Source organism: Pogoniulus pusillus, chromosome 13 (assembly GCF_015220805.1).
Source record: "Pogoniulus pusillus isolate bPogPus1 chromosome 13, bPogPus1.pri, whole genome shotgun sequence".
NCBI classification, from domain to species: Eukaryota; Metazoa; Chordata; class Aves; order Piciformes; family Lybiidae; genus Pogoniulus; species Pogoniulus pusillus.
In genome coordinates, this window is record NC_087276.1 from 17,764,197 (window position 1) to 17,791,172 (window position 26,976).

Here is a 26,976-nt window from a genome sequence, read left to right on the forward strand (position 1 = left end):
CCTTGTAGATGCCCTTAGCCAGTTGTTCCTGGTGTATGCACCATAACACCACAGGACTGCTTAGGTTGGAAGAGACCTTTGAGATCAAGTCCAGATGGAGCTGAGAAAGAGTCCAAGTATTGAGTGTCAGGAGGAAGCTGTGGTGGGGCTGCTTTCTGCCCTTTGCAGAGGGCTGATGGTGGCAGGTGCATGCCTGCAAATCCCTACAGCTGGAGAAATCTCATCTCTATGATCTCTTTCAGCTGTGCCCATGCTGCAGACCAGAAACAGCTACTGCCAGCAGAGCACCTGGGGAAGGGTGGGTGCTCTGGGGAGAAGGTTGGTCAGAAAAGAAAGGAAGTAAGAAGAGAAAGCAGGGCTCCTTGCTGATGGTGGAAGGTAGGTGTTCATTTTCTCCTGTACTTTGGGAAGCAGTTTTGGAGGGAGGAGGTTTCCAAGATGCACCTTGAGCTGGCTTTTCACTGCACTTCACCTTTTCTTGGTTGAGGGGAATTGTGAGAGAGCCTGGATAAGGAGGTTGTGGGTGCCTGATGGGGTAGGGAGCTGTAAGATCTCTCTCAGACCTCTATTTTCTTGATTTAATTTGCTTCTGTATTCTAAGGGATTTGAGCTCAAAATCTTGCTAGAGTGAAGTCTCCTAAAATTTACTGTCCTGTTGACTGATTGTGGCCATTAATCACCCTAAGAGGAGTGAGTCACCTGCCTGGTAGTAACACCTATTAGCTGTGAGTGAGTGCCTGGAGCAGTGCAGTGTGCCATCATTACTCACCACTGTGATGGGGCAACGAAGAGGAAAGAATTAAAAACAGGAGCAGGATGAGAGTGGGGGAAAAAAACAAACCTGTGTGGGCATAGTAAGGTAGAGAGCAGGCTCTTGCTGGATCCTTCTTCATGGAAGGCATCCTCTGGCAGTGAGACCATTGCTCTTTTCTGAATTCCCCACTGACCTTTACACCTATTCCCCAGCTGGGAATAGATACCTGGCAGCTAGTGAAAGCTAGAAGCAGCAGCTCTTTCCCCATAGCATTTCCCTCATCAGAGAGAAGCTCCAGTCCTTATCTTCGTATCCTCCACTGGACTCTCTCCAGGAGTTCCCTCTCTCTTTTGAACTGGGGGTCCCAGAACTGGACACAATGCTCCAGATAGGGCCTTACTATGGCAGAATAAAATGGGAGGAGAACCTCTCTCAACTTGCTGGCCACACTCTTCCTCGTGCACTCCAGGAGATCGTTGAGCTTCTTAGCCACAGGAGCTCAGTGATGGCTCATGGTGAACGTTTTGTCCTCCTCTATGGAGCTGCTTTCCAGCAGGTCAGCCCTTAACCTGCACTGATGCACAGAGTTATTCCTCTCCAGGTGCAGGACTGCACACTTGCCCTTGTTGAACTTTATGAGGTTTCCCTCTGCTCAAGTCTCCATCCTGCCCAGGTCAATACCATAGCAAAAGTTTGTTTCCTTGCACTTCCCAGCTCCTCTGCACTGCCTGAGGCAGCTGGAGTCTAGATAGCTGCAACCACAAACCCTGGACTCCAGCGAGAGGGGGAACAATCCCAGCTCTCCTGGGTGCTTTCATGCAGCACAGCAGAACGGGGCTGTTCCCTGCAGCTGACCACAGAGCTGGGGGAGAATGAGTGGCACCACCATTGTTTGTGTTGCCAGGAAATTGCTCGGCTACCTCAGTAGCTCAGCTGCAGAATCAATCATTCCCAACAATTAAAACAATGCTGTTTGGCAGCTGACAACCCCAAGTCCCAGCTGCCAATTTCTTTCTCTCTTGTGTGGTTGTTTTCTTGGGGTTTAAAACTGCACGTGGATGGGAGTCACCCAACATTTCTGTCCATAATAACTCTTCTTGCTGTATCTCACAAGTGTTTATCACCAGGCTTGACAGGAAAGGCAGCACAGTTGTTGAGAGGAGACCTTTGTTAGTGTGGAAACCATGACTTTTGTGGTGTAGCAGCACTCATCAGCCTCTAAATAGGATGGATAAAGAGGTTAAAAATCCATGCTGTGAATCATGTTCCTGCCAGTCTCCTCTTTCCACTGAAAGCACATCTGTTGCACTTGGTATGTTCCATTCCTGAAGAGCAGGAGGGTACTTAAACTTTCTTAATGGAGCAGGTTCAGAGCTGGCCACTAAAATGTTCTGAGGACTGGAAGCTGTCTGCTGTGGGGGCAGGCTGAGAGAATTTGCCTTGTTGAGCTTGGAGAAAAGGAGGAGACATTCTGGTGGATTTTCAGTGCTTAAAGGGGTTGATTAGGAATCTGGAGAGACAGACTTTTGAGCAGGATCTGTTGTGGTTGGACAAGGTGGGGATGGTTTGAAACGGAAAGAGTGAGATTTAAACTAGACAGAATGAAGAAACCTTTCATATTCAGGATGGTTAGACCCTGGCCCAGGTTGCCCAGAGAGGTGGTAGAAGCTCAAGTGCCTGGAACCATCCCAGATGAGGTTGTCTGAGGCTCTGGGCACTCTGCTCTAGTTGCAGCTTGGGATAGATGACTTCAAAGGTCCTTTCCAACCCAAACCACTCTGATTCTGTGAAGCCTTTCTGCTTTGTCCTGGTGGTCTGTATTGATGTTACACCTACATAATACAGTTTAGGTTGAGGGAAATCACCTGTGGTACTGTTACAGTTTTCTTCCCAGCTTTTCCTAGCACTCCAAAGAGGTCCTGCTGGTAGCCCTTCAGGTGGCATTCAACAGGAGTCTAGTTCAAGGGGGAATTGGGTAGCCTGTGTTGGGCACAGCAGCTGTCTGCATGGAAAGCAAGCAGAAAGAGATGATGAAAAGTGTTGCATGAGGGCTGGATGGTCAATAGCACAGATAATGTACCCTGGGTATGACCACTCTCTATGGACCCATATCTAATAGAACATTTCCAAGGTGCTTCTTTACACTGTCATCATGGTTTGTACATTGATGTCTTCTTCTGGGAGTCCAAGTGGATGGGAGGTTGACCATGAGCCAGCAATGTGCTCTGGTGGCCAGGAGGGGCAATGCCATTCTGGGGTGTATTAGAAGGGCTGTGGTTAGTAGGTTGAAAGAGGTTCTCCTGCCCCTCTACCCTGCCCTTGTGAGGCCATATCTGGAGTACTGTGTCCAGTTCTGCCCCCCCAGTTCAAGAAGGACATAGAACTGCTTGAGAGAGTCCAGCACAGAGCCACAAAGATACTGAAGGGAATAGAACATCTCTGTTATGAGGAGAGCCTGAGGGAGCTGGGGCTGTGCTGCTTGGCGAGGAGGAGACTGAGAGGTGACCTCAGCAATGGTTATCAATATGTAAAGATGAGTGCCAGGAGGCTGGAGCCAGCTCTGCTGGGTGATGCCCAGTGACAGGACAAGGGCAATGGCAGAAGCTGAGGCATAGAAAGTTCCATGAAAACATGAGGAGGAATTTCTTCCCCGTGAGGGTGACAGAGCCCTGGAACAGGCTGCCCAGGGGGGTTGTGGAGTCTCCTTCTCTGGAGATTATTAAAAATCCACCTGGATGTGTTGTTGGGTGATCTGATGTAGGTGACTCTCCTTTGACAGGGGGGTTGGACTGGATGAGCTTTGGAGGTCCCTTCCAGCCTCTGACATTCAGTGATTTGCTTTGAGGGTGCTGGATCCTTGGAGCAGGCTGCCCAGAGAAGCTGTGGAGTCTCCTTCTGTGGAAAGCTTCCAACCCCCCCAGCTGTTGTGCTGCTGGGCAAGCTGCTGTGGGTGCCCTGCTTTAGCAGGGGAGTGAGACTGGGTGATCCCCAGAGGTCTCTTTCAGCTCCCACTGCCCAGATTCTGTCTGATGTCTGCCCTAACATTCAGCATCTTTCTGCTTGAAGCAAGATGGGGAAAGGCTTTCTAACACACAAGTTTTTGCTAAGGTAGGGATGGGCAGCAGAGATTTTCTTGTGCCTCCTGAACTGGGTGATGACTTTGGGGCTGTGGTTCATCTTGTGCAGTCCTGCTGTGGCTCATGGGCATTGTTAGCACCTCAAAGCAGCTCCTCACAATGACTAACGACACCTCTAATTATACAAGCTGGCATAAACAAGTCTCACACTGTGGATCATAAATTAATCACTGGCTTGGGGAATACTTTTTCCTTCCCTGCTTGCTCATGGGCATTGTGATTACTGAATGTTGTGGAAGAAATGGGATCATCCATCAGTGGGATGGGCAACTGCAGGGCTTATGCTAGCATCCCTCAGACTTCTGTCTGTGGGGTTGTTAGGACCGCTTTGGCATCTCTCTTGGCCCTGGTGGGAGTGAATGCTGTTAGGAGAAAGGTTGTGACTACAGTTTTCTTTCTGAGCTGGACACCGGTTTTGCCACATGTCCATCTTTGCTCTCTTGAGATTGCCCCACACCATCTTAACCTGGATTACTGGGTTTGCTCTGTGAGAGCTGTGGAACAGTTGTTTGTAAGAGCAAAATGCAAATGGAAGATGCATTTCTCCCTGGTTTCTTGTGTCATCCTTCTTTGACATTGATTTATCTGACAGTGATGTTTTCAAATGGCATTTCTTGTTAGATGCTAATTAAATCTTCCCTATGCTGATGGCTCCAAAACTCAATATCTGGGTTGCTGCTGTGAAGCACTTGGAATCAGGACTGTGAAGCACTTGGAATCAGGACTGTGGCATTGCTTTGGTTGGAAAAGCTCTTCGAGATAGTGAATCCCAAGTGATCTCTTACTCTGCAAAGTCTGGTGCTTGCCTTTGAAACACCTCCAGAGATGGGCATTTGACCACCTCCCTGGGCAGCCTGTGCCAGTGGTTGAGAGCCCTTTCAGTGGAGATATTTTTTCTCGTATCCAACCTAAACCTCCCCCAGTGCAACTTGAGGCCATTTCCTCTTGTCTTGTCGCTTGTTTCTAGGATTAAAAGGCTTAAAACCATCTGACTCCAGCCTCCTTTCAGGTTACTGTAATCATTGGACTACTGCAGATGCTCACAGCACAAAATGAATCTTGCAGAAAGGTGGAGTGTCTGGAATCCATCTGCTCCCATTACTGCCTGACTGTGTTTCAAAGTCTGTTTTTCCTCTGCCTCGCTCTATGTTGTGCAGCAATAACTACCTCTAGTAAGTCTACAATCAATATGCAGTTAGCTTACTTTTTTTTTTCTCCATCAGTCTTTCTTTCTTTTTTTCCTTGCTCTAACTGTATGAAACTTTGCACATTCACCTTAGTGTGTATTGAACACTCCTCACTTTGCCAAGTGGACTTTGTATTTAATGGCACGTCTCAAATGTATCCTCTGGGAATTAGGTGGACTCCATTTTCACTTCTCATTTAGCTTGTAGGACAAAGCAATATATTCTTTCACAAAGAGAAGTGTATTTTAAAGGCTAAGAAGGAACTGGTGTACTTGGATTTGTTTTCTTGCTACACTTGTCAGGCACTGCTTATTGATTGGGCCTGATGATCATAAAGCTCCTTCCCAACCTAAACAATCCCATGGTTCTGTGGTAGTATGCACTCAGGCATGGATGAGATCTGTTCTCTAAGGAAGCTTAAGAGGTGAGCCCAAGCTAATCTTGTGAATTTCCACAAGGCCAATTGCAACATCTGACACCTGGGTTGGGGCAATTCCAGGAACAGATACAGGCAGGAAGAGGAGTGGCTCAGGAGTGGTCTTCATGAGAAGACTTGGGGGTGTCTGCTGATGGAAACCTTCCCCAGGAGCCAGCAATGGGTGCTGGTAGCCCAGCAGGCAGCTGTGTGCTGAATTGCATTAAAAAACATCCTGAGCAGCTGGACCAGGAGGGGATTCTGCCCCTCTGCTTTGCTTAGATCCCACCTGCAGTACTGCCTTTAGTTCTGGTGCCTCTAGCTTAAGAGAGACATGGAGCTGCTGAATTGGGCTTGGAGAAGGCCATGAAGGTCAGAGGACTGGAGAACCTCCCCTATGGGCACAGGCTGAGAGAGCTGGGGCTGCTCAGCCTGCAGAAGAGAAGGCTCCAGGGAGACCTTAGAGCAGCCTCCCAGTACCTGATAGGGGCCTACAGGAATGCCAGGAAGGGACTTTTGACAAGGGCTTGGAGAGAGAGGACATGAGGCAGTGAATTGAGGAGGACAGATTTAAATTGGAGATTAGGAAGAAATTATTTTACAGTGAGTGTGGGGAGACACTGGAAGAGGTTGCTCAGGGAGGTTGTGGATGCCTCCTCCCTGGAGCGGTTGAAGGCCAAGCTGGATGATGCCTTGAGCAATTTGGGCAGTAGGTGGTGTTCTTGCCCTGGCAGGGCTCAGAACTGGATGATCTTGATGGCCTCTCCCAATCTAAACCATTCTATGAATTTATGATGGTAGAAACAAAGGCTTGGGTCCTGTATCTAGGGCTTCATGGACAGGCTCTTGAATCATTGCTTTGGGCTCACCATGGATTTCTTTCAGGAGCTGGGAATAAGTTGAAGCCGTCACAGTAAGAGTGGAAGAGTTAGAGGAGGTTGCTAAAAGAGCTTGTTTCTTGCTTCTAGTCTTTTTAGCTCTTCTTTTGGTGGGATATGGAAGAAGGTTGCTCTTTGAATGAGATGTGATCAGAGAGCAGTAAGGACCTGGTACTTAAAGGCAAAAGAAGAGTTTCAGACTAGAGAGTTAAGGAAGTAAGAAACCCAGGAAGAACATCATGGCTGAGGCTGCCTTTGGAACTAAATGAGTTGGCAAAACTTTGGAGTAGAGCAAATCCAAGTGTTACAAAGATGCTTTCTGGAGCTCCTTTCTACAGCGCTGTCTTGGTTCTGGTTTGAATTTCCCAGAGACTCAAAATACAGCTGACAGAACCAATACAATTATAGGATGCTTTCCCTTCTCCACCCTTTTGGAAAGAAAGGAATTAGATGTAGAGAGGAAAAGGTAAAACATACCCAAATAAATAGTCTCACTCCGGGGAGGAGCCAGGAGGACCTGGGCTCAGGCTCAAGACCAGCACCCAGGAGGGTTAACCCTTTACAAGCACGTTGCAGATATGAGAGCTGTTAGATACTTGTCTCAGCGCCCTGCTGAAGAGGTGACCAAGTGCTAGCTGTTGAAGCTGATTATGGAACAACCTCAGAAGTCTGTTGTGGGAAGGGAAGAGGAGAAACTTTAGCTTCCTTGTGACTTCAGCTGCACGTTGAGAGTCCTTTGTCACGAGCAAGCTGCCGCTGGGTGTCTGCTGGAGGCAGGAGGCTTGAAGTGGCTTTTGTATTTTTAGCTGTTTTCCAAGCTTGTGGTTTTTATATGCTAATATGTTTGTTTCTTTCCAGCCTTTAGAATGTTCATTTTACCAAGTCTAAAATTTGACACCTGCTCTACTAGCTTTTTATTATCATCACTTTCACCCTTAGAAACCCAGAAATTATTAAGGTGGAGTAATTGCTATCCAATTATATAATAACTACTTTAATCCAGCCATCATGATATGATTTAAAATGAACCCTTTTGTGCCATTGATTTCAGAATAATTACTGGTATATTGTACTTCTGCAAGAGTTATTCTCAGTTAACCACTTGAAAATAATATGCTGTACTTATTGGAAAAAAAACTAAATCTGATTATCCCCCAAAGCTCAATGTTCTTCCTGCATCTGTGCCTCAATTGTATGGAGGCACATAAGCAGAGTGCTTGCTGGTGACCTGAGAGATGCTGAATTAGGCTCCCTTCTGTATCTGCTTTAGGAGATATCAATAGCTCTAATACCTCATTCAAAGGCCTTTTTTAATGCTGATTTTTTTCCCCCTTCTGAACCAGGGAGGTAGTCACTGCTTAGACCCGATGGGTTTGCCAGTTATCTTTAATCACAAAAGAATGATTAAAGCACAAGAAAAATATTTTCTTTTTTATTTTACCTCTTCCTGCCTCCTGACTTACATTTCTCTTTGTATAGAGTCATAGAACGGTCTGGGTTGGAAGGGGCCTCCAAAGGTCATCGAGTCCAACCCCTTCTGCAGTCAACAAGGATGTCCTCAAGCAGATCAGGTTGCTTGGAGCCCTGTCAAGCCTCACTTTGAATATCTCCAGGGATGGGGCCTCTAATAAGAGAACCAAATCTGGTCAAATTAAGTTTTGTTAGTATCTTTGAAGTAGGAGTGACTAAGAAGGAGATGATTGCCAGGGCTGTGGGCAGCCTGATGTATAGGCTGGATGTTAGGAGGAAGTTCTTGACTGAGAGAGTGATTGGCATTGGAATGGGCTGCCCAGGGAGGTGGTGGAATCACCATCCCTGGAGGTGTTCAAGAAAAGCCTGGATGAGGCACTTAGTGCCATGGTCTAATTGACTGGCTAGGGCTGGGTGCTAGGTTGGACTGAGTGATCTTGGAGGTCTCTTCCAACCTGGTTGATTCTATGATTCTAACACATGTAGCTGAGGATGCCTCTGCTGACTGCAGTTGGGGTTGGATTAGATGACCTTTGGAGGTCCCTTCCAAGACAGACCATTCTGTGCTGCCTGTCCTTGAAGACATGAAGCAAAATATCCTGTGGTCCTTCTCAGATCATATTACCAATTTAAGTAGAGAGCCCTTGTGTAAGTCTTTACAGAAATGAAAGAAGAAATCTAACCTTGTTTATCTGCAGAGGTGGTGAAAGAAGATGGGAACACATCAAAGAGCATTTCAAGCCAGGAAGGAAAATTATCAAAATAGTCATGAAGAAAAAAAGTCCTTGAACTCTGTCCTGCTCTGAGGGCCTTGGACTGGGAGATTGCCCAGTTGTTGTCTGAGTGATGGTGAGAGAAGCAAAAGATTGGTGGCAGTGCTGGTGAGGCCAAAGGGAAAGTCAGCCAGTTGCCATTCTGAGCTCTTAAACTCATACTGTGCTGGGAAAAGGCATTTTCAGCAGGGGACTCGTGGAGACTGCACATTGCCCAGAGGGGTTGCTTAGCCTCCTACTCTGGAGAGATCCCAAACCGCCTTGGGCATCGTGCTCCTGGGCAAGATGCTGTGGGTGCTCTGCTTTAGCAAAGGGGTTGGACTGGATGATCTCCAGAGATCCCTTCCAACCTCACCATGCTGAGATCCTGTGAAAAACTCTGCATCCTCAGCTTTTGCTGACTTCACAGAAGCCTTTCTGTGGCTCCTTCCCTCCCATGTCATAGATAGGGAGTGAAGGGAAAGATGTTTTACTGTTCATTGTCTTCATATTCTCCCCAGCTAAAAGAGTAGGAAAGAGTTTTCTGGGTGGCAAAGGGCCTTAAAGCTCATCCAGTTCCAACTCCCCTGCCATGGGCAGGGACACCTCCTACTAACCAGGTTGCTCAAGGCCCCATGCTTTTGCATCCAGCCTGGTTTTTCAACAGTGCCAGGCTTGAATCCTCCACAGCTTCTCTGGGCAACCTGTCCCAGTGCCTCACCACCCCCTTGGGGAAGAATTTCTTCCTAATGCCTAATCTAAATCCAACTTTTTCCAGTTTGAAGCCACTGCTGTCACTCCATGCCTTTGTCAAAAGTCCCTCTCCAGCTCTCCTGTGGCCCCCTTCAAATGCCAGAAGGCTGCTCTAAGGTCTCCCTGGAGTCTTGCCTACCCCAGCAGAAGGGAGCTCCTCCAGAGAGAGAGCTTTGGTTCTCTGCAGACAAGTTTGTTGCATCTTTTCCGTGGGCTCAGGAATGTGGGTCACAGCACATGAGCAGGCTGGCAGAACAGAAGTGAGAGACTGGCTGAAGTGTGAAGCACTGATGTTGCTGCAAGCTTTCCCTTGTCTCCTGCACTATGAGGACAGAGTAAATCATTTACACAGCTCATGTTAGCCCTCCTGCTAGTACTAAATGATTTTTTCATGAATATGTTTCTTCTGGGAAGAGCCTCCAATGGTTTGGAGCTGTGGTGCTGAGGCATGTGTTCCTTCTGGTCCATCCTGGTTTAGACCAGTGATTTCCCTTACTCCTTTGAGCTCTGCTTGCTGATTCTGAAAGGTCCTGTTGAAACTGCAGTTACTTGGCTGAAGTGAAGTGTACTTTAGAGGGCTGTCTGAATAGTTATTGGAATGAAAGGCAGATTACTCATGGAAGTGTACAGCAAATGATAATTGTGGCAGAGGCTACCATGCTTGTATGTTTTTCCTCCTGGGTGTAAAAAGCATCACAGAATGCTAGGGGATGGGAGAGCCCTCTGGGGATCATCTAGCCCAAGAGCAAAGCTCACAATGCCCTGATTGAGCTATAGGCCTTTGGAAGTGCTTGCTGCAGCACTGGGGTGGTGTTTTATGGATAGATTCTCCCACTTGCTTCCCTCATCAGTGCTGGGCTTTGCTTGCCTGTGCAGGAGCTGACCGCTGATGGGTCCATCTGAGCCCGCTGGCCACGGGAGCTTTCTAGTGGCTGTTGCTATTCCATGTGCTGAGGACTGCTGGCTGGAGCATGGGCAGTGCCTCGGAGCAGGTCACAGAGCCCTCAGTCACTTGTCCTGCTTCACTGTGGGGCTCAGCTCACTGCCAAAGGAAGACATTTAGAGCTTAAAGGTTCAGTGTTGCTGTTGCCTTCCCGAAGGCATGTCTGACTCCTTCAGTGGGCTCCAGCAGACTCCTCCTGCTTTCTCTGCTGCGGGCAGAGTGCCCTGGTTCACTGCAAGGCTTTTCTTACAGTGTTTACAAGGTTGGGGTTTATTCTTTTACATATGTATTGCCCTTTGGATTTCCTGGGATCAGCACCTTCTGGGTTTGGCACTTTGAGAGCCCTGAGGAAGTTTAAGGAAGGGCTTTGGGATCATCTTTCTCTTGTTTCTTTCTTGAAGGCCCTCCATTGAATTAAACAAAGTTATTTATAGCAGACCTCTGGGCCCAGGGCAGCCTGCAGTGCTCAGAAATGATCCTAATGTTGGGGTGAGTCCACATCAGCAAGGTTCTCTTTTCCAATCAGAGATGCTCTGTGATTCTGTGACCTTGGTGTCTGTAGAGCTGCTCTCCCACTCTCCCTCTTCACTTTGAATTGCACAGGGAGGGGTTTCTTCCCCTTTAAATACATTCACTGTTGCTGCTGCTGAACTCTGCCTTGGCCAGCAGCAGATCCATCTTGAAGCTGGGAGATGTTGGCTCCATCAGACATGATGGAAGCATCTAGAAGCTTCTTACTAAAGCCACCTCTGAACCCTAGTCCTTGCTACCAAAACCTCACTGTGCAAACTCAATACAGATGTCAAACTCTGCTTTGCAGCCCACCCAGAGCAAAGTCCAACTATTCAGTTTGAAACTTCTCTTTAGTTTCTGTCAAATTCAAAGCTGCTGGCATTGGTCTGAGTGGGTCAATGCTCACTTTTTCCCTTCCCTGCACCAGAGCCTGGGGACAGGAGTAAGAACAGTGCCAGCAATTAGCACAACTATCAGCACCTTCCTGCTGAGATCTTGCAAAGCTGTTGAGGCTATCAATATCTGCTCATGGTGGCTTTGGGCTTTGCAATCAATTTTTTTTATTGGTCTGCTAAAACAAAGAGATGTCAGATGCTGCTCAACACCGCCTCCTCAATTCTCTCTTCCTCTCCAGTGATCCATAATGCAAGTAGAGAAGCTGCTGGTGTCAGTTAATCCTCTGAAAACCCGGAGCCTTTGGAAGAACTCCTGGATTTCTTGAGCTGGTTTCAGAGTAGTTGAGTCAGCAGGGGTTAAATATGACTCGAGGGCAATATTTTGCAAAGACAGAAACCTGAAGCAGGAAGCTGCCCTCACTCTGTGGTCATGAGATGACCCAGCTGGAGCTCAACCAGGTAACCCCAGCATGCAAAGGTTCTGCTCAAAAGAAAGCTAACTCCGGCTGGGTAAGTCTCAGACCTAGGACAGGCTGAGGGAGCTGGGATTGTTCAGAAGAGAAAGCTCTAAGAGGACTTCAAGTCTGCCTGCCAGTGCCTGAAGGGATCCTGCAGGAAGGCTGCAGAGGGACTTTTGCTGAGGGTGTCTGGAGCCAGGCCAAGGGGGAATGGTTTGGAGCTGAGGCAGAGCAGGGTTAGAGTGGAGCTGAGGAAGAAGTTGTTGAGTGTGAGGGTGCTGAGAGTCTGTCCCAGGCTGCCCAGGGAGGCTGTGGCTGTCTCCTTGCTGGGAGTGTTGCAGGCCAGGCTGGACGAGGGCTTAAGGAGCTGAGTCTGGCTGAGAAGTGCCCCTGGGCCTGGTGTGTAGGTTGGAGCAGATGAGGTCCCTTCCAACCTGAGCCGTTCTATGATCTGGGGTGCATAGGAGGTTGCATCTGCACAAGATGTACAGACCAGGGGCTAAAATACTTCCAGAAGTAAATGGTTTTTATTCCTTCCATCTCAGGTGGCAGATTTTGTGTCTGTCCTTGTGGGTGCAGCTCACAATGACATTTCCCCCCCTTTTCTTTATATTACAGAGTCATTTCTTTACATATGGGGAAAAAAAAAGTCCATCTTTGTGACTCAGAGGTGAAATCATGCAAAATGTAGAGCACTGGGTAGAAATTGAATCTTGGTAGGTTCGAGATGTTACTGTAGCAATCCCTTGTTTGGTTTAGTAGGGATTAGGCAAGAAAATACTTAATTGAGTCAAAAACTTGCAGAAATGGGAACTGATAATCCAAGTAAGCTCAGCAAAATTGCTTGTGCCTCTTTCTCACCCCAAGACACATAAGTATCTTAAGCTGAGAAATAAACCTGCTCTAAATAAACCTCTGCAAGCCATCATAATCTGAGATGCTTTATGATGGAATCCCAAAGGATAAACCACATTTATACCCCTAAGGCTTTGTAAATTAGCTTGTCTCAGGGAAGCTGCTGGATGGTAAATTGGTGTTGGTTCTGAATGCCTTGATGGTTACACACTTCTGAGGTCTTGATTGCCTGGCTGCAAATGACTTTGCCTGCACTTTGTTGATGCGTGGGGTTTGAGGAGCTGCTGTCCGCGAGCAGCCCATCGCCACGCTGGGCTCTGTTTTGTCGCTGACTACAGGAGGCTTCACTCTCTGTGCATCTCTGTGGGGAAAGTGCTAATTTTCCTGGCAAGTGAAGGACTGAACATCTGCCAGTCTTTGCTTCCCAGGCAGCAAACAATGTGAGGAAACCACTTTCCACGCTGCTGAGGTGTCAGAACTGTCACAACTTGTACTGATGCTGAGCAGGAGAGATGTTCGTTCCTGGGCACTGGATGGACTCTTGGCTCAACTGGGTAGCCTGATGCTGTCACTCAATTAAGGCTTAATTTAGCAGCAAAATTGGGGGGGAGGGGTGGTTAATATTTTTGTGTGGTTTGCTATTTAGCAGGTTATTGGTTTTTAACTAAGTGATCCTAGGACCGATGCACAGCCAAATGAAATGCAGCCTTTTGCACTCCATCCTCAATTCAAATTAACTATGAAACTACAAAAAGCTGTGGAAGGTTAAAATTACCCCCAAATGAAAAATCACCAGGCTAGCTCAGAAGGGTTGGGAGCAAAATGAAGCTGTGTTTTTACAGCAAGCTAAACTCTACAGGCATGCAATACAATGTACATGCACACTGATAGACTCACAAATATTTACAGCTCTTCACAAAGTAAAGACAACACAAGGACCATCTTAGGGACCCTGATCACCCCTCTGGACAAACCCAGGGGGGCTTCCACCAGCCTCCTTTTTGCTCTTCTCCTGTTACCTCCCAGACTGTTTGTGCCTGTGCCAGCAAGAAGGTCAAGACAGAGGTAAGGGCTACGCAAAGCAAAGTCACACAGAGGAGGAGTGAGAAAGAGAGAGACAGAATTGTTTATACAACTGGATTTTATCCCCACCAGCAAGCAACTGGAATCACATAGATTTACCTTTCTTATTCCTTTTGCATCCAGCAGCCAATTATTAATTTTTTTTAACTTTTTTTTTCTCTAGTCTCTAAAAGTCCATCCCTTGTTTACTGTTAGAGACAAAAAACTAAGCTGAGCTTTAACCCATAACAAAGCCCCAACTCTACCTCATCCACACCAAGCCTGAGGGCCAACCCCCCAGCCCCAAGAGTTACCTTGTTTAAAGTACCTTTCTTAGAGCTCTCACTTAGTGCCATGGTCTAGATGACTGGATAGGGCTGGGTTGGACTGGATGATCTTGGAGGTGTCTTCCAACCTGATTGATTCTATGAACAGCTGCTATGCTTGGGAAACCAAGGAAGAAAAAGCTGTTGGGGAAAAGATGTGTGGGGAGGGAGCCCCCGTCAGACAACACCCCCCAGCTGCCTTCCAAGTTCCAGTGCAATCAGGTTTCGTTAGGATGTGATACTCTGGGTGGAGGAAGGTTCTAAGAGCAAAGGGAAGTAGAGCAGGTTCTTTGATAGCTCCTTTAATGTGCACTGTAACTATTTCTGCATACCTGGTGAAAGGAAAGAAGCCTTTGAACTACAGCTCTCATTTTATGACTTTTAGCCTCTTTAATAGAGTGATTTCCCATTGGAATGGGCTGCCCAGGGAGGTGGTGGAGGCACCGTTCCTGGGGGTCTTCAGGAAAAGACTGGATGAGGCACTTGGTGCCATGGTCTAGTTGATTGGATGGGGCTGGGTGCTAGGTTGGACTGGATGATCTTGGAGGTCTCTTTCAACCTGGTTGATTCTATGATTCTATGATCTTCTGCAGACAGACTGGAAACGACAGCCTTTAGGGAGAGCAGCTGCCTCTGCTCCTTGTGTATTGGAGGTCAGGTGTGGGAAGTCTCTCTGGAAAGAATGGGTGAGAAACATCCATGGTGTGTGGTCATGTGCCACCCACTTTAACATTTCTAAGTTCTCTGTGGAGCTATCAGGACTTACCTGCCAGGTCTTTTTAATTACCTTTTAAAATGTGTGTTTAGTGTAATATCAAATAGCATAGAGAGGTTTGGGCTGGAGGGAACCTTTCAAGGTCATCTAGTGCAGCCAGCAGGGACATCTGCAGCTAGAGCAGGTTTCTCAGAGCCCTAGGAAACCTAACCTGCAATGGTTCCAGGGATGGGACATCTGCCACCTCTCTGGGAAACCTGGGACAGGTTCTCACTGCCCTCAATGCCAAAAAATGTCTTCCTTCTCTCTAGCCTGAATTTCCCTCTTTCAGTTCAAAATGCCCTCCCTGGTCCTGTCACAGCAGGCCCTGATCAAAAGTCTGTCCCCAACTTTCTGATCAGCCTCTTGAAGCACTGCAAGGCCACCAAGACATCTCCCTGGAGCCTTCTCTTCTCCAGGCTAAACACCCCCAACTATCCCAGCTTGGCCTCACAGCAGAGCCCTTCCAGCCCTTGGATCATTAGCAACAAGACTGGGAAGGGAGCTGGAGGGAAAGACTGAGGAGGAGAGGCTGAGGGAGCTGGGGGTGTTCAGCCTGGGGAAGAGGAGACTCAGGGGGACCTTAGCACTCTCTACAGCTACCTGAAGGGAAGGTGTAGCCAGGTGGGGGTCAGGCTCTGCTCCCAGGCAGCTTGGGACAGGGTGAGAGGGCATGGCCTGGAGCTGTGCCAGGGAGGGTTAGGTTGGATATTAGGAAGCACTTCCTGAGGGTTAGGTTGGATGTTAGGGAGCACTTCCTCACAGAAAGGTGATTAGGCACTGGGGTGGATTGCTCAGGGAGATGATGCAGTCACCATCCCTGGAGGTCTTTAAGAACAGATGGGATATGGCACTTGGTGGCTTGGTTTAGCTGCTGTGGTGGTGCTGGGTCATAGGCTGGACTGGATGCCCTCAGAGGTCTTTTCCAGCCTCAGTGACTCTGTGATCACTCTTGTGGCCTCCTCTGGCCCTGTTCCACCAAATCTCTCCAGACAGTAATAAAGTTTCCCAGGTCAGTGAGGTACAGACAGCTTGCTTGGGCACTTGCTAAGCTGGCACAGGATTTTTGGTCTTGCCAGACTGACTTTATATCTTTTTCTGCTCCTGCTAAGGATAAAAAAAACAAATCCATCTTCCAGTGCCTGTGGTAGGAGGAGACCCTTCTCAGTATCAAATACTTTGCAAGTGCCTGTCTTGACCTGTGTGGCTGAAGCATACTCTCTGATGTCTCTACAAGCAAACCTCTTTGTTCAGGTCCACAGTAACTTTGCTGCATGTCTGTGAGTGCAGCTGGGCTGAGAGAGCTCCCAGAGCAGGTCACCTGTCTGATAACAGCTGCTTGGGCAGTGTCACTGTCTGCTGGGAACAGTGAGAACATACCTTCTTGTTCTCATTCTTAAGCACTTGTAGTTGCTCCTTTCTTGTTATTGTTTTGGGGCAGTTTTATTTCTCCCATGGAAGGGAAGAGCTTGCAAAGTAAATTAGCCCTATGAGGTTGAAGAAAGGGAAAATGTTCTCCTGCTGTTGAGCAGGGTGGTGAGTGCAAAGACTTAGCTTCCTCAAAGTGGCTACCTACATTTCTCACCTGAAGAAAAGCTGTTACTGAAACCTGTTTATGTACTACAAAGGGACTTGCCCATTGAGTCTCCTGCCCACAGGTACAAGCAGACGCCCCCAGCATGATGGGGTTGGAAGGGACCTCTGGAGATCACCCAATCTCCTGCTAAAGCAAGGCACCCACAGCAGCTTGCCCAGCATCACAGTGCCCAGGGGAGCTTGAGATGTCTCCAAGCTCAACAGCCCCAGGGCTCTCAGCCTTTTCAGACAGATGTTCCCTCACCTTCTGAGCCTCTGCTGGACTCTCTCCGGTGTTTCCCTGCCTGTCTTCAGCTGGGGAGCTGAGAAATGGGTATGGCACTCCACATGCTGCCTGGCTAGGGCAGCGTAGAGGGTGAGGAGAACCTACTTTGACCTCCTTGTCACATACTTCTTAATGACACCCCAGGAGACCTTTGGGCTTCTTGGCCACCAGGGCGCACTGCTGGCTTATGGTGAACTTGTCCAGCAGCACACCCAGATCCTCCACAGAGCTACCTTCCAGCAGGTCAGTCCCTAACTTCCACTGGTGAAGGGAATTATTCATCCCCAGGTACAGGACCCTACTTGCCCTGAATGAACTTGATGAGGTTTCCCAATCAATAAATAATAAACTGACACAAGAACAAACTGACTGCCAGATATGTGCAATAAATAATGTGCCAATTAGCCACCACAGCCTTTCCAGAGGAACAGTTCTGCTCTCTGTCTGATGGAAAGCTCAGAGCAGATGCTTCTGTACGTTGTTGCAACCAGCACTGAGTGAAGGCTTCACCATTCACAAGGCTGTATGGTTTGAAATGCTGGAGGTGCTGAGTGCACATCTTTGCTACTGGTGAGATAAAAGGATGCAAAGAAACTGTCTGAGACTTATCCATTCTCTTTCTAGTTGGAAGTCCTAGCAAAGAGTTGTCAGCACAAATGAGGCTGCTGGATGTAGAAAGTGATGGGAGCAGCAAAACTGCTCCAGTGCTGCTCCAACATTTGCTTAGATAAAACCTGCTCATTAAATCTCAGTCACTTGTGGCCTTCCTTTCACGTCCTGGAGTGTGTTGCTTTGCATGCCACGTTCTGTGATGGATTTAACTGCTGGGCCTCTAGGAGAGTGTCTCCAAATCCTAGACTGGCTCAGGCGGGAAGGGACCTCAGAGCTCATCTGCTCCAACCTCCATACCATGCCCAGGGACACCTCTCAGCTACACTCAGCTGCTCAAGACCTCATCCAGCCTGGCCTCCAGCAAGGAGGCAGCCACAGCCTCTCTGAGCACCATATTCCAGACTCTCAGCACCCTCACACTCAACAACTTCTTCCTCAGCTCCACTCTAACCCTGCTCTGCCTCAGCTCCAAACCATTCCCCTTTAGCCTGGCTTCGGACACCCTCAGCAAAAGTCCCTCTGCAGCCTTCCTGCAGGATCCCTTCAGGTGCTGGCAGGCAGCTCTGAGCCTTCTCCTCTTCAGGCTGCACACCCCCAGCTCCCTCAGCCTGTGGTCACAGCAGAGCTGCTCCAGCCCTTGGATCATCTTTGTGGTCTCCTCTGGCCTCGCTCCAGCAGCTCTGTGTCCTTCTACTGGGGACAGCAGCACTGGAGGCAGGATTGGAGGTGAGGGAGTAGCTAAACAAAGCTGGCCAGGGTAGATGACTTTAAACAACTCAGATAAGAAACATCAATTCCTCCATATACAACTCTTTAATAAAACCAGGGCTTTTTCTACCTAGAAGTAAAGTTGAGGGAGTAGCTGTTAGCACAGCCTAGGTTAGGCAAGCCCAAGCAGTTTCCACTGCTTGCATAAATCTTCTTCTAGGGTTCAGCATTACCTCACAGCACTCCTGTGCTCCACAGATAGAGCTGACTGTGAGCCAAGTCCTCCCCTTCATGATGTTTCTGCTTGCACCCAATATGGTCGTGTTGCAAGTAAGGAGGCCTCAGGGCCAGGCCAGTGTCTTTCCAGGGAGCTTCTCGTTGGGAAGTAAGTGGTCTTGTCAACAATATTTTAGGTTTTTTTCCCTCTTGCCTTCTTTTGGGAAGTCTTTCAGGGTCTGGACCATGATTGGGGGTCTTTGTCATGTGCTGCCGAATCCTAGAATGCCTTCAGTTAGAAGGGACCCCAGAGCTGATCTTCTCCAACATCCTCCCCATGAGCAGGGACTCCTCTCAGACTCAGCTGCTCAGCTCCCTGCTGCCAGCACAAGCCAAAAGCAGGCTCTGCCTCACATTTGGCATTCTGAAGTGTTCAAAAGACCCAAGGTGCTGCTTTCATGGAACTTGTTTAATGCATTTAAAATATTTCTCAGGAAAGCCCAGTGAGCTGTTACCATTCAAGAGGCAAGTCTGGTTTATAGGGATGATCTTTTGATTAGGCATGTGCTGAGCTCTTTGAAATCTGGCTGGTGAGCAGGGCACTGCTAAGAAGCTTTTCATGTCTCAAGTTTTTTATCTGTTAGGGTGAGAAAGGAGGAGAAAGTTGGCTACGTGAAGCCTGTGGTTTGCAGCTGCTGCTTTCCTTGGGCTTGCTGCTGGCAGAGAGGAGGACAAGTGGCAGTAGATATCACTATCAAAATAAACTAATCTGGGTAGGAGTCTTTAGAAGGCAATCTCACCCTTAAATAATCTGCTGTTAAGGTGAGGCAGCTGAGCAAGGTGCAGTTGGGTTTGATGGTCCAGTACTGATTTTTCTGCTGTGGTGTGTCTGTGGGATCTTTTATTCCCACAGAGCCACAGAATGGTAGGGGTGAAAAAGGACCTCTGGACATTGTGGAGTCCAACCCTCCTGCCAGGGCAGGTTCAGCTATAGAAGGTTACCCAGGAATGCATCCAGGTGGGTTTAGAGTTACTCCAGAGATGAGGACTCCACTTCTTCTCTGGGCAGCCTGCTCCAGGGCTCCAGCACCCTTAAATTAAAAAATTCCTTCTCATGTTCAGATGGAACTGCTGATGGTCAAGTTTGTGCTCATTTGTGCTCCATCCTCCCAGCACTGCCCTGCACATCTTTAGCAGAGCACTGAGGGCAGCCCTCAGGCTCCTCTGCTCTCAGGTGCCAGCCCCATCTGCCTCAGCCTGGCCTCACGGAGATGTTCACTGCCTGCAGCAGCTTTGGGGCTCTGGGCTGGGCTCTCTCGAGTAGTTCCCTGAGGTCCTCCTTGAGCTGAGGGGCCCAGAACTGGACAGAACATTCCAGATATTCCAAGATAAGCTATGAAAGTGTAGCAAAGACTTCAAACAACAAATGTGAGCAAACTTCCTTGGGAACAATTGCGTTGCAAAAGGCTTCCTGTGTAATCCATATGGATATTGTCCTCAGTACTCCTGGGAAGCAGTTAGAAGTTCCCTGGAGCCTGGTTCACTGCACTTTGCAGTTTTGCTCTTTGATTTGGTCATTTGTATGTACTGAATTTGTTCTGTGTGGCAGAGGAGGGTCCCTTGGAGCTGTGTGAGACACTTGGTTTGGTCGAGACGCATAGTGTGGACTCAAAATGTGCCTGATAGATGCACCTTCAATCAGAGATAAACATACCTAAAATACACACCTAGAAGCTGGTTTGAAGGTGAGGAGAGTGGTTCTCTGATAACATTGTTGACCTGAAAGTGCTGGATACCAGACCAGGGAGTCATTTGAACAATATAAAGGTGAATAAGGATAAAGAAGGAAAAACAGCAGGCAGCAGTACAGCCTGGGGGCTGTCCTGTTGGAGAGCAGCCCCATGGAGAAACACCTTGGAGTGCTGGTGAGCAGCAAGTTGTGCAAGGGCAGCAATGTGCCCTTATGGGCAGGAGAGCCAATGGCATCCTGGGGGGCATCAAGGAAAGTGTGGCCAGCAGGGCTAGGGAGGTTCTTCTCCCACCATACTCTGCCCTGCTGAGACCACGCCTGAAATACTGTGCTCAGTTTTGGGCTCCCCAGTTCCCCAGTGCGCCCAGGTGGCCAAGAAAGCCAAAAGCATCCAGGCTGGCATCAGAAATGCTGTGTCCAGCAGGAGCAGGGAGGGGATTGTCCTCTTGGACTCTGCTTTGGTGAGTCCACACTTCGAGTGTTGTGTTCAGTTTCGGGTGTCTCAATACGAGAGATGTGGAGGTGCTGGAGCCAGTGCAGAGCAGGGCAAGGAAGGGCCTGAAGAGGAAATCTGGTGAGGAGAGACTGAAGGAGCTGGGGATGGTTAGTGTGAAACAGAGGAGGCTGAGGGCAGACCTCATGGCTGTCTGCAGCTACCTGAAAGGAGGCTGTGGAGAGGCTGCTACTGGGCTCTGCTCACAGGTCAACAGTGGCAGAATAAGGGAGAATGGCCTCAAGCTGCCACTGTATAGGTTTAAACTGGACATGAGGAAACATTTTTCCCCAGCAAGAGTGGTCAGGCACTGCAATGCACTGCCCAGGGAGGTGGTGGAGTCACCAACCCTGGCTGTGTTTAAAAGTCATTTGGATGTGGTGCTTTAGGCTATGGTTTAGGGTGAGCCTGGTAAGGTAGGGCTCTGGGTTGGACTTGGTGATCCTGAGGAGCTTTGCCAGCCTGAATATTTCTGTGAGTCTTTGAAGAGTGACAGGGATCTGCTGGAGCGAGTGCAATGGAGAGCTATGAGCATGTCTGAGGGACTGGAACACCTCTGCTAAGAAGAAAGCCTGAGAGCCCTGGGACTGTTTAGTCTGGAGAGGAGAAGGACAAGGGCAAGGGATGGAAACTGCAGCACAGGAAGTTGCACCTCAACATGAAGAAGAACTTCTTGACTGTAAGGGTCCCAGAGCCCTGGCACAGGCTGCCCAGAGAGGCTGTGGAGCCTCCTGCTCTGGAGCCTTTCCAGCCCTGTCTGGATGTGTTCTTGTAAGAGCTGCACTGGATTCTCTGGTCTTGCTCTGGCAGGGCTTGGACTGGAAGATCTCCAGAGGTCCCTTCCCACCCCTAAAATCCTGTGAGCCTGTGATGTAGGTTTCTCAGAGAATATCACAGTACAGGAAGCAGAAACCTTGCCAGTAGCTGACAAACCCATTCCCAAAGCTTTTGCCTTTGCTACTAGAGCAGGAAAAAAAACAACCTCATACATTTTCTGAATGATCCTCTAAAATTCCTCTCTTCCTCCCTGGAGCAGAAGAGCAGATTAATCAGAAGGGGCTTGAGGGCTGCAGAAGCTGTAGAGGTCATCAGAACATCCTGAAGAACAAGGGCTGCACTGGAGCTCGGTTTAACTCCACACCCTGCCCCAGCAGCGAGTGCTGCTCTTTCAGAGGGGCTCCTATCGAGACACCAGATGCCTGAAACGGACACAGAAGCTGCTGAGCCCCCAAGTCTTGCTGCTCTTGTGTCTTTCAGCTGCTTTGTTGTGCAGCCTGCTGTGCTCTGCCTGCCTTTCTCTGGGACAGCTGGCTGCGCTGCAGGAGGCCTTTCATGGGGGAAACAGGCTGGAGAAAAGAAATTGTTATTAGTAGTAGTATTGTGCAGCTATCGTGGCTATGAATGTTTAATTTATAGACTCCAGACTGGGACCAAACTGCATGCAAGGAACAAGAGAAAATGAAAAGGCATATTTTAATGGGGAAATGCTTCAAATCCAGCTTTGGAGGTGTGTTTTCCTTCTCCAGATGTGTGTGGTGTTAGCTTGCACAGCAGCTGAGCTGTACACTACATGGATCGGCAGCAATTGTGAATGGACAAGTGTGAAATGCATTCTTGCTTCAGGTTTCTTAGCCTGTCCCTTCTTGTGACTTTGGTTATTGCATCTGTAACCAGTGGAGTCCCCCAGGGATCAGTGCTGGGGCTGGTCCTGTTCAACATCTTCATCAGTGCTACTGATGAGGGCACAGAGTCTGCTCAGCAAATTTGCTGATGACACCAAGCTGGGAGGCTTGGCTGATACAGCTGCAGGCTGTGTGGCCATCCAGTAAGACCTGGACAGACAGAGCTGGGCACAGAGGAACCAGATGAGGTTCAACAAGAACAAGTGCAGAGCCCTGCACCTGGGGAGGACTAATAAACTGCACCAGTACAGGCTGGAAGGTGACCTGCTGGAGAGCAGCCCTGTGGAGAGGGACCTGGGAGTGCTGGTGGGGAGCATCCATGGCACAGCAGTGTGCCCCCTTGTGGCCAAGAGGGCAAATGGGACCCTGGGGTGCATTAAGCAGAATGTGTCCAGCAGATCAAGGCAGGTTCCCCTTCCCCTCTACTCTGCCCTGGTGAGACCTCATCTTGAATACTGTGTTCAGTTTTGGGCTCCCCAGTTGAAGAGGGACAGGGGAGGGTCTAGTGGAGAGCTATCAGGATGATTAGGGGACTGGAGCACTGCCTGATGAGGAGAGGCTGAGTGGCCTGGGACTGCTGAGAGGGAATTTAATGAATGGTTATAAATATCTGAGGGCTGGGGGTCAGGAAGGGGGACAGGCTCTGCTCACTTGCTCCCTGGCATAGGGCACGGAGCAATGGATGGAAGCTGCAGCACAGGAGGTTCCAGCTCAACACAAGGGAGAATTTCTTTCCTGTAAGAATCACAGAGCACTGGAAGAGGCTCCCCAGACAGATTGTGGAATCTCCTTCTCTGGAGACTTTCAAGACCTGTCTGGATGTGTTCCTGTGTGATCTGTGCTAGATTGTGTGGTCCTGTTCTGGCAGGAGGGTTGGACTCGATGATCTCATTGGGTCCCTTCCAACCTCTAATATCCTGTGATCTTGTGATCTGTCCCAGGCTGCCCAGGGAGGCTGTGGCTGCCTCCTTGCTGGGGATGTTGCAGGCCAGGCTGGACGAGGCCTTAAGCAGCTGAATCTAGCTGAGAGGTGCCCCTGGGCATGTTGGGGAGGTTGGAGCAGATGATCTCTGAGGTCCCTTCCAGCCTACAAGTCCATGGCATGCCCATGGCAGGAGGTTGGAGTGGATGGTCTGTGAGGTCCCTCCAGCCTGAGCCAAGCTATGATCTGGGTTTTCATACCCAGTGTGAAGGTTCATCTGTGAAGTGGTTTTTTTTTACCCCTTTCCTTAGAGGTTGTAGCCAGGTAGGTGTTGGCCTCTTCTTCCCAGTAACAAGTGTTAGAAAGAGGGGAAATGGCTTCAAGCTGCATCAGAGACAGTTTATGTTGGATATGCAAAGAAACATCTTCACTGAGAGGGTTCTCAAATCTTGAACAGCCTGCCCAGGGAGGTGGCTGAATCCCCATCACTGAAGGGGTTTCAGAGATGTGGTGCTGAAGGACATGGTTTAGCCCCAGCCTTGGTGGACTTAGAGCATGGCTGGACTCCATGATCTGAAAAGTCCTTTCCAGAGCCCAAGTATTATGAGTGCTTTGCCAGACAATTCCTATGGGAATGCATTTTTGAGGAAGTAAAAGCACCAAATAGTTTGGGGCAGTTTTCTGTGGGAGCACTTCAGAGCAGCTGAGCTTGCTGTGAGGTTGCTGCGAGGCTGGGCAGTGGTTAATGACTGTTGGTGAGCTGCCATGTGGCAAAATGGACATCCACAATCTGCTGGGAAACTCAGAATATGTGGCAGATCTTTCCTAGGTGGGATAAAATCGCAGGAAATGTGTTTATAGCATCTTAGGATGCATCATTAAACCTCTTTGTTGTTGTGGTACCTTGTGCAGAGGGCTGGGAAGGGACTGTTTCCAAGGGCATGGAGCAGTGAGACAAGGGGCAATGGGCTGGAACTAGAACAGAGTAGATTTAGATGGCATATTAGGAAGAAGTCCTTTACTGTGAGAGAGGCTGTAGCCAGGTGGGGTTGGTCTCTTCTCCCAGGCAACCAGCAATAGAACAAGGGGACACAGCCTCAAGTTGTGCTGGGGGAGGTCTAGGCTGGATGTTAGGAGGAAGTTCTTGACTGAGAGAGTGATTGGCATTGGAATGGGCTGCCCAGGGAGGTGGTGGAGTCACCGTCCCTGGAGGTGTTCAAGCAAAGCCTGGATGAGGCACTTAGTGTCATGGTCTAGTTGACTGGATAGGGCTGGGTGCTAGGTTGGACTGGCTGAGCTTGGAGGTCTCTTCCAACCTGGTTGATTCTGTGATTCTGGCGTGGTTGAACACTGCCACAGGTTGGCCTGGGAGGTGATGGGCTCATCCCTGGAGATGTGCAAGGTTAGGCTGAATGGGACCCTGAGGGACCTGATCCAGATGGAGATGTTCCTGCTTACTGCAGACTTAGATGACCTTGAAAGGTCCCTTCCAACCCAAACCATTCTATGATTTTGATACCAGCTGCGTTTCCTAACCCACACCTTACTTCTGATGTATTTTTAAGATCCCAGACTCTGCACCACACAGAAGAGCAAGAATGTGTGGCCTTTGGTTGTGTTTGTGCAGCCTCTCTGCTTCCAGAATGACAGAGCCATGGCTGCAAAAGACCTCTAAGATTATAAGTCCAACCACCAACCTAACTCCACAGTGTCCCCGCTGCTGTGTCTGCAGGTTTTCTGAGCATCATTAGGGGCTGTGACTCCACCACTTCTCTGGGCAGCTCCTTTCAAGCTTGTAACTCAATTTTCTGTCCAAATTAAGTGAAAACCGAGGACTGATTCTCTCTGAACCTCGCTGCTGGCAAGCCGTGGTGTGAGGCTGCCAGCAATCCACTCCCTGACCAGGGGAGAAGCTGTAGAACAAAGCTTTATTTGATGTAAACTCCAGCTGGAGGAATTTGTGAATCCCTTTAATAATTCTAATTTTGCAATGCTAATGAACTTTCCAGCTCTTCCTTGCTTTTATTGGGAGGGAGAGTTGTAAGCTAAGGCAAGCAGACAGTAGAGTTCTGAAGGCAATCATGCTTCATAATCACCACCCAGCAGAGGCTTTTAGCTCAGCAATGAGCAGGAGACACTCAGGACAGTGGCATTAACTTTGTTGCCACGGTAGGAAGGGACAAATGAACCAGTTACAGGCTTCTGGTAGAGTGAAAATCACAGCTGGAGTACACCAGCTGCTCAGAGCTTTTCCTGCAGCCCAGGTGATGATTTCTAAAGGCCAGGGTAGGATTCTTAACAATACATTTAGGCTCCTTCCCTCAGATTCTCAATTTCAGGTGCTTTCAGTTGTGGACTTTGTTCAAGTATTTGGCTTGGATGAGTATTTGATTTATTTTAATATATAAAGTCACAGAATGGTGGAAAGTCAGAAGGAAGCTCTGAGGACATTCCACTCCATGCTAAAACAGGTTACCTGCAGCAGTTTGCCCAGGGTCACAATGCCCACTGAGTGAGGCTTGCTCATGCCAGCATGCGTGATGGGAAGTGCTGTTAGCATCAAGGGAGCTAAATGTGGCCCTCAGGACTGAAAACCAGGCACATGTACGTTCCCCCTCTGCTCTGCTGTTCTTAGTGTCCAGTTCTGGGCTACCCACCTCAGGGGAGACAGGGAACTACTTCAGGGTGTCCATCAAAGGCTACAGAGGTGCTGAGGGACCTGGAGCAGCTCTGTGAGGAGCAAAGGCTGAGAGCTCTGAGCCTGAGAGCCTGCAGAAGAGCAGCCCCAGAGGGCATCTGAGCAATGCTCAGCAAGAGCTAAAGTGGGGCAAGAGGCTGGGACCAGACTCTTGTCAGTGGTGCCCAGGGACACAACAAGGGGCAGTGGACACAAACTTGAACCCAGGAGGTTCCAGCTTAACAGGAGGAGAAATTTCTTTGGTGTGAGGGTGCTGGAGGCCTGGCCTCTACAACCAGAGGGGTTGTAGAATCTCCTTGTCTGGAGAAATCCCAAACCCCCTCTGGGCATTGTGCTGCTGGGCAAGCTGCCGTGGGTGTCCTGCTTTAGCAGGAGGTTGGACTGGATGATCTCCAGAGGGCAGTTTTAGCCCCTTCCATGCAGGGATTCTGTGGCTTGTGCCCCTCTCCTCTGCATGCATGTGATGTGCTCCCTCCCCTCTGGTAAGCTCTGCTAGAAGAGCAGCCGTGAGTGTCTCAGCAGAGCTGTGCACAGCCGACTCAGCCTGAAGTTTCTCAGAAGCACAAGGAAATGACTCTCCTGATATATATATTAATTTATTTCCCCCCCCCAAGCAACATCCAATTGCTGACTAATACTGGCTGTGGTTCAGATGGCTTTGGTGGGAGGGATGAAAGCTTTTTGGCAGCTGGAGGGGTATGGGTATGGGTAATAACTTTATCAGGTAATTACAGTGCTGGAAACAATGCTATGTCTGTGCTGTCGTGGGGATTGCAGATCCACCTTACCTCGCAGGGCTCTGAGTACTGATGTCTTTTCTCAGCCATTCCCAGCAGCAAAGGCTGAGCTGGAGCAGGTGGTTCTGCATTGCCTCTGCAGTCCTAGCCCAAAGCTCAGCCCTGCCATCGCCCTCAGGAGAGCTTTATGGGACAAGCTCCAGTTGGCTCTTCCCCGACTCAGAGTGATGGATGTCACATCTGCACCCAGCGATGACTTCGGTGTGGCCTGCACACTTGGTGCTGGCATTAGGTGGTAGAAGTGCTGAGCTGATCTTTTCCAAGCTAGGCAGCTCTGTGTTTCTGTGTATCAGTGGTCAAGTCCTTTCTGCCTGCACATCCATCTGTTCTGAGGATATTGTGTGCACAGGGCTTGTGAGCAGCTTCAGGTGCACTGCTTCAGCCCCGGCTGGCAGAGCCACAGCTGAGTCACAGCTTCTAAATGTGGTGACAACTAATATGAACAGTAAGCAGGGTCAGAAGCAGTGGGGAAGAAAATGGGAGGCTGAAGAGGAGATGTGGTCTTTTAACCTTTTTGGACTGCAGCATAACCTTTCTGTGTCTGGTAGGAGCAGGGAGGTGATTGTCCCATTGTACTCAGCTCTG

The 26,976-nt window shown here is 49.0% G+C and overlaps 1 long non-coding RNA gene across 4 annotated transcripts in view; it reads left to right on the top strand.

Annotated features, from left to right (window-relative positions):
- Positions 1-26,976, top strand: part of LOC135180639 (uncharacterized) — a 128,366-nt gene that overhangs the window by 57,705 nt on the left and 43,685 nt on the right. For 3 of the 4 annotated variants that reach the window (XR_010304514.1, XR_010304520.1, XR_010304515.1), the window contains one exon: positions 243-378. This is a non-coding gene — a long non-coding RNA (uncharacterized LOC135180639). Of the gene's footprint in view, positions 1-242; positions 379-17,137; positions 17,196-26,976 lie in introns of those variants that run through there. The other variant, XR_010304516.1, reaches the window with a different exon arrangement.